The sequence below is a fragment of the Chionomys nivalis genome, chromosome 3 (genome assembly GCF_950005125.1).
Source record: "Chionomys nivalis chromosome 3, mChiNiv1.1, whole genome shotgun sequence".
Taxonomy (NCBI): domain Eukaryota; kingdom Metazoa; phylum Chordata; class Mammalia; order Rodentia; family Cricetidae; genus Chionomys; species Chionomys nivalis.
Window position 1 is genome coordinate 46,103,776 of NC_080088.1, and position 6,826 is coordinate 46,110,601.

Genomic DNA, 6,826 nt, shown 5'->3' on the forward strand with positions numbered 1-6,826 from the left:
GAGGAATACACAGAAAATGGTTACAAAAACGAACAGCCTGCTTTATATAATGGTGTGGGTAGAAGCCAAAGAAATTCGACTGGCCCCCATTTGAGAAATGCAAAATCTTAAGAGTTGGTTTTAAAAAAGAAAAGTTTTTAAAGACTTCTTCTTGTCCCGGAGAGATAGTTCAGTAGTTACAGGTGAGCACCACCAAGTATGACCAACTGAGCGGGGTCACTGGGACCCACATGGTGGAAGGAGAGAGCTGACACCATGGCTTGTCCTCCAGACTCAGCCTGTGGCCTGTGTGTACCATCATCCCTATAACCCAATCACCCGTACATATACACATACATGCAGACATATATGTGGAAATGTTGTAAAGACTTCTCTGTTGTGGCTGGAGGCAGGGCTCAGCAGTTATAGATCTCGTGTTACTCCTTCCGGAAACCCTGTTTCAGAAGGCTCACAACTGCTGGTAGGTTCAGCTCTAAGGGATCAAATGCCCTCTTCTGGCCTCTGCAGGCACCTGCACACATGTGGTATATGCTCACACGGTCACACGCATTAAAAAGATAATAACCCTCTTAAAAGATTCTAGAGCAAAATGTGACCCTCTGAGGCCTCTCATGGGTTGACTCCAATTTCATGTTGAAAGATCTAACATGAGCCCTGTGCTGCCTTTATCTCTCCCGACTGTTGGACAGAGGACTGTGTAGGTCTCGTTAGCCTTCATGCAGCTAGCTGCAGGGGGTGAGTAGGTGCTGGGGCGGATTTCATATTTGCCTATGAAGGGGCAACAAGTACTTGCCTAACTGGTCAGTCGTGGCTACCACCCTTAATCCAGCATTCCAGATCAGATCCAGGGAGGCAGATCTCTGAGTTCAAGGCCAGCCTCGTCTACAGAGTGAGTTCCAGGACAGCCAGGGCTGCACAGAGAAACCCTGTCTTGCATAAATGCACCACCACTGGCGCCCAATGTGGGTAACTACATCTACAAAAAACCTGAGAAAGCTTCCTCCTAAACTGGTGTGACAGGACTGTTGCAGGTGACAGTGGAGGAGACAGGTCAGACGAGCAGTGTGACATGGACCCACTAGGGAGGAGGTTCTTGGGAAACACCGGGTTTCACAGCTGAGTTTAGAAGATTCACAGTCTGATCAAATTTGGTAAAGCAAATACTCGTTGTCACGGTGGACCCTTACACTAACAAGCGTGTTGTTAAAGGAAACTACCCACCCCTTACCCCCATCTGCCTTTGAGATTGTTACCCCTGGAATCTAATTCCTATTTTCTACTCCACAGTCACCCAAGACAACTAGTTCTGGGGCTGAGGCACAGTGGGCATAACTTTCCAACAACCCCTGGTCACAACAAAGAGGACGGCAAGCCTGGATGACTTCCCAGGGGACCAAGACCTTTAAAAGAACAGGTATTTCTCTGTTACTTAAAACCTACCAGTGTAAGCATAGAGGAAAATTTCCTAATTAGTTCCATGAACTGAAAATTATTACAAAAATGATTAAGGTTATAAATAATAAAAGAAAATCAGATTTAAATCTTTCTTCAATATAATGAGAGGAAAATTCTGTTTTAAAAAAAAAAAACAAAAGCAGACATTTTTACGCAGACTCAGGAACATATTAAACAAAACATGCAATGATAAGGTAAGGTTCATTCCAGGATGTCGGGAAAGATTTAAAACCAACAAATCCCTTAATATTAAATATTACATCTGTATTTTGAAGCACATGTTCATTTCTTTTTATTATGATAAAACCTAAAACAAAACAATAACCATGACTTATTTTTTAAATGCTCAACAGAATAAAAATGAATGAATTTGTTTTTCTTTCGCATAATTATGCACACTCAGTTAGCGCCGAAGCTAATATCTCTTTTGATGGCAGAGCACTAGGTATTTCCACTAAAATCAGGAGTGAAATACCAGGAGTACTAGACAATCTAATTAAGACCAGCATTTGGAGGTATAATTCGAAACAAGGAAATAGGATGATTTCTAGTTATAGCTGATTGCGTATGTTAAAGACTCAGTGGTAGAAAATACCATTAGCACAACATTTTTATGAGATGGTAGTATATAAAATTAGTATAAATAAACAGTCTCTCCACATGCAACTATTAACTAGTTAACAGCTATTTTGAAAAAAAAAAAACAAACAAAAAAAAACGCCTACTTACCTGAAATAGCAGAGGGAAACCCAGGAAGTGTACAAAAGTCATAGAAAGAAAACTTTGCTCCAGTGAAGTTTCTATCCACATATGGGGTGCGAGGTGCACCAAAGCATGGGTTTGGAGGTCAGAGGACACCTTAAGGGAGTCATTTCACTACTTCTGCCATGTGGGTCCTAGGGATCAAACTTAGGTCATATGGATTGGTGACAGATGCCTTCACTCACAGAGCCATCTCACCACCCCAGAGTATATCTTAAAGGTGAATTGCCTTAAAAGCCTGTGGTCACAAAATGTAATCACAAAATTTGCAGGAAAATAGATGGACTTAGACTGAATAATATTAAGTGAGAGCTCATAATCTCAGGAAAAATAGTATGTTCTCCTTTATAGTCAGACTCTAACCAATAGTGTAGCATGTCAGATGTTTGGGTGTGTCTGAGTTTCTACATTCAGTTAACTGAGGTGGAAAGAACCACTGTGTCTGTGGGTGGCACCATTCCTTAGGCTGGGAACTTGGACTGAATAAAAAGGAGAAAGTAAATGGAACCTCAGCATTCATTGCTGTGTGAACAGCTGCCTCCAGCACCTGCCACTGTGCCTTCCTGACATCAGATGCAGATGATGGACCTAGAGCCTCAATCTGAGCCGGAACAAATCTGTCCTTAAGTTGCTTTAATCAGGTAATTTGTCGTAACAATGAAAGAAGTGACTGATGGTCCTTAACATAAGGAATTCCTAGAATCAAAATGAAAAGGCCAACAACCCTTAACATATGTAAGTAGAGGGCTGACAGTGGGTCGAAAAAGTAATACCAGTGTTTCTCAACTTCAGTCTTAAAGGAGAGATGAGCATCAGTGATACACTGAGATGCCCGGTTTCCTCCCATCAAATTGGCAAAATCAAAATTGGTAGTGGGTTCTGTTGGTAAGGCTGTGAAGAAACATGTATGTTGTTAAATGATACAACCTCTTCAGAAAGAAATTCATTGACATCTACCAAGACTACAGTTGTATTTACCCTATTGCCAGAAATCCCACTTCTGTAACCTCAGTGACATGAACGCAGAAATATAAAATGACACATGACTGAAATTACATACTAGAGCATTATGTGTTGACAGAGGTTTCTGTCCCGCCTGGTCCTGCAGCCATTTAGTCCCAAAGAAACAGAGGTCTACACTAATTATAAACTAGTTGGCCTATTAACTCAGGCTTCTTATTAACTCTTATATCTTGTATCTTAACCCATAATTCTTGTCTGTGTTAGCCACGTGGCTTGGTGCCTTTTATCAGCAAGGCATTCTCGTCTTGCTTCCTCTGTGTCTGGGTGACAACTGCAGACTGAGCTTTTCTCCTCTTCCCAGAATTCTCCTGTTCTGGTGGCTTCACCTATACTTCCTACTTGGCTACTGGTCAATCAGAATTTTATTAAACCAATACAACTGACAAACCTTTACCGGGTAGAAGATCATTGTCCCACAGCATTCCCACCCCCCTTTTTTCAAAACAAGAACTCTGAATCGAATCTCCTTTGTTTATCTTTTTTTTCCTAACATTGTCCATAACAACTTGTAACCAGCATTCTAGTATCCTATGTTCCTAAGCAGAATCTCATGGGATGGAACCCTCAGGTCCTACTAGGATGAATGCTAAAGAACACATATTTCAGGATGGGCATGGATGTGAGAGGTATTGTGGATTAAGAAAAAGAAAGATAAAAGCCTCAACAGAAAAAGTGGGGGAGCTGCTTCCTCCAAAGCTTCCTCCAAAGCTCGAAAGCAAAAAGATTGATACTTTGATACATATAACTTATTCTCTTGCTCAGGCAGAGATGACGGATAAATGCAAACACTCAAGGCTCTTGTCAAAGTGGTTAAGAAAGTCATGTTTCTTGTGGACTGGAGGGTGAGGGCAAGTATCAGCCTCTTGCTCCACAATGAACCTTCTCTAAACAGTCAGTCACTCAGGGCCAGCAAGATAGTCCAGCAAGTTAGGGTACCTGATGCCAAGTTGACAACCTGAGGTCTATCCCAGAATCCCACATGGTCGAAGGGAAGAACTTTCTCCCACAGGCTGTCCTCTGACCTACACACATGCACTGTGACAAATGTCTCCCCCCCCACAACACACAAAATAAATATTTCATAATAACATATTTAATAAAAAATTTAGTGTACAGATCTACATTCTTCTTGCCTTGCTCAGTCAGAATGGGTCTTCCAGAATAGCTGAGAAATTTTTTCGAGAAACAAGTAAGAAGCAATCAAGGCATGCGTAACTATGGATGGGTAAAACTCTTCCAGGGAGTGAAAAGCACAGATTGAAAAATAGATGTGGCCTCGGGAGCTGCAACTGGCTGCAGTCTAAATTTACCTGTCTCTCCCGTGAACTCGGTCTGAATAAAGGCCAATGCCAACACATACAGCCGAGCCCAGCATGGTCTGTGATATCTGTAATATTTCATAAAGGCTCATATGTTGAAGGCTTGGCTCCTAAGCTGATGGTGCCATTGAAAGGAAAGTGAGCACAGTTTATGAGGTGAGGCCTAGCTAGAGACAGTGGTCATTATGAGGGGGTGGTACATTGATGACTCTACCCTGAATTGACTCCACCCAGCCTGTCAAGGGCTCACTCCCAATGACTTCCTTCCTCAAGGCCCAGCTTCCCCAAAACTTCTACCACCACCCCACCACTTTCTCAGTGCCATAGGCTGAAAAGAAAGCCTTTAACACAAGGACCTTTGGGAAGCACTGCAGAATGATGGTACAACACAGTGCACATGGGTCTTTCAGGATGAAAGATTCATTGTTGGCTCATGGTTTTGTTACCAGGCAACAGTCTAGATTCTCTTTAGTTTCTTAGTCCCTGTAATCCCCACAAAGAACTCAGAGAAGATAGCATGTGATGTTACTAAGCAGAGTAGGTCACCCTCAAGGAACTGAGTAGACCATGGCCCAGCAGAACATTGCCCTGGTGTCTTAGTCTCTGTTCTATTGTTGTGAAGAAACAGCATGACCAAGGCAACTCTTACAAAATAAACCGTTCGGCTGGGGGTCCTGCTTACAGCTTTAGAACTTTAGTCTTTTATCACCAGGTCAGGAACCATGACCTGCTTCAGGCAAGGGCCAGAGCAGTAGCTGAGAGCTTCACATCCTGATCCACAGGCAGCAGGCAGAGAAACTCCCAAAGGCACTTCCTCCAACAAGGTCACATCTACCCTCCTAATCCTTCCAGACAGTTCCAGTCTCTGGTGACTAAGCATTCAAATAGGTGAGCCTATAGTGGCCATTCTTATTCAAACCACCACATCCACCCACATTCTAGGATGCCTTTGTACTATTTTAAAGTCTCTGCAGCAGACAGCTTGGTGAGGGCATTTTTTTTCTGTCCAGGTGATAGATAGGCCCTACCGAGCGGTGGTTTGTTCTTGTTCTAAATCAGAAAACCTCCTGCTGCAACATAATCTGATATCAGGGTTACGGCTCCAGGAGCATGAGTTAGATAGTTATCAATTAAAGACCTTTAGGGCAGTTCAGGATGTCATGGCTCCTGCCAGGGCCAGCGACCAGACTGCTCTGACCACTAATTACAGTCTGAACAGATTTAGCCCTTGATCTTACAAGCTTTTAATTCAGGGGGTCGATTCTAAATGCCCTCTAAGCCTGCAAGTATCTAAAGAGCTGCCCAATAGTTTCAGGGGCTTTAGTCCATGTGTCCCCTCACTTTGAGCGTATAGTGAGGCAAAGCACGGTGGTGGGAGGGAGAATGTGGCAGAGCAATGCTCAGTTTGGGGAGAAATGAAACAATAAATGCATCTGAGAAATGGGAGCTGGCCCAAGCCATCTCTAATATTTCATTCTTGTGCTCAGAGTTTCTTGGTTACGGTCTACTTTTCAGTTAACCCCTCCCCCTATTTTCTAATTAAGCAATTACCTAATTATCTTGCTCGCTTTTCATTCCTCAAAGTCGTTGCTATAGGCTGTAGTGGCTGCTCAGTCTCCGGCTTCAGAGGAGCCAGCCAGGTCTGGGATTTGTCCAGTTGAGGGTGAGAGGATGGTAGGTTGTGATAGAAGTAACCAGGTGCACCTTGGGAACTCTCAGTACCTGCTGTGTGCCAAGACACAGACCTCTGTGCAAACTCACTCATCGCACGTGAGGCCAGGCTGCAGTTGCGGTCTCTCCAAAGCTGTGTTCTCTCATTCCTACTGAACCTGCCTACATCACCTGCCTCCTTCACCTCCAGCTCCAAACCTGATAGTCATGAGTGCGCAGAAGCTCTTGAACTTTGAAGACAAAGTAGCATTTAATTAATGTCTTAGTTGGGTTTAATATTGCTGTGATGAAATACCATGATCAAAGGCAACTTGTGGAGGAAACCGTTTATTTGATTTATACTTCTGTATCACTATTCATCCCTGAAGGAAGTCAGGATGGGAACTCAAGCAGGGCAGGAACCTGGAGTTAGGGAGCTGATACAGTGGTCAGGGAGGAGTGTTACTTACTGACTTGTTCATTATGGCTTGCTCAGTCTGCTTTCTTAGAGGACCCAGGACCATGAGCCAGGGATGGCGCCACCCACTGTGGGATGGTTCCTCCCACATCCATCACTAAGAAAATGCCCTGCTGGCTTTCATATACCCTGATCTTAT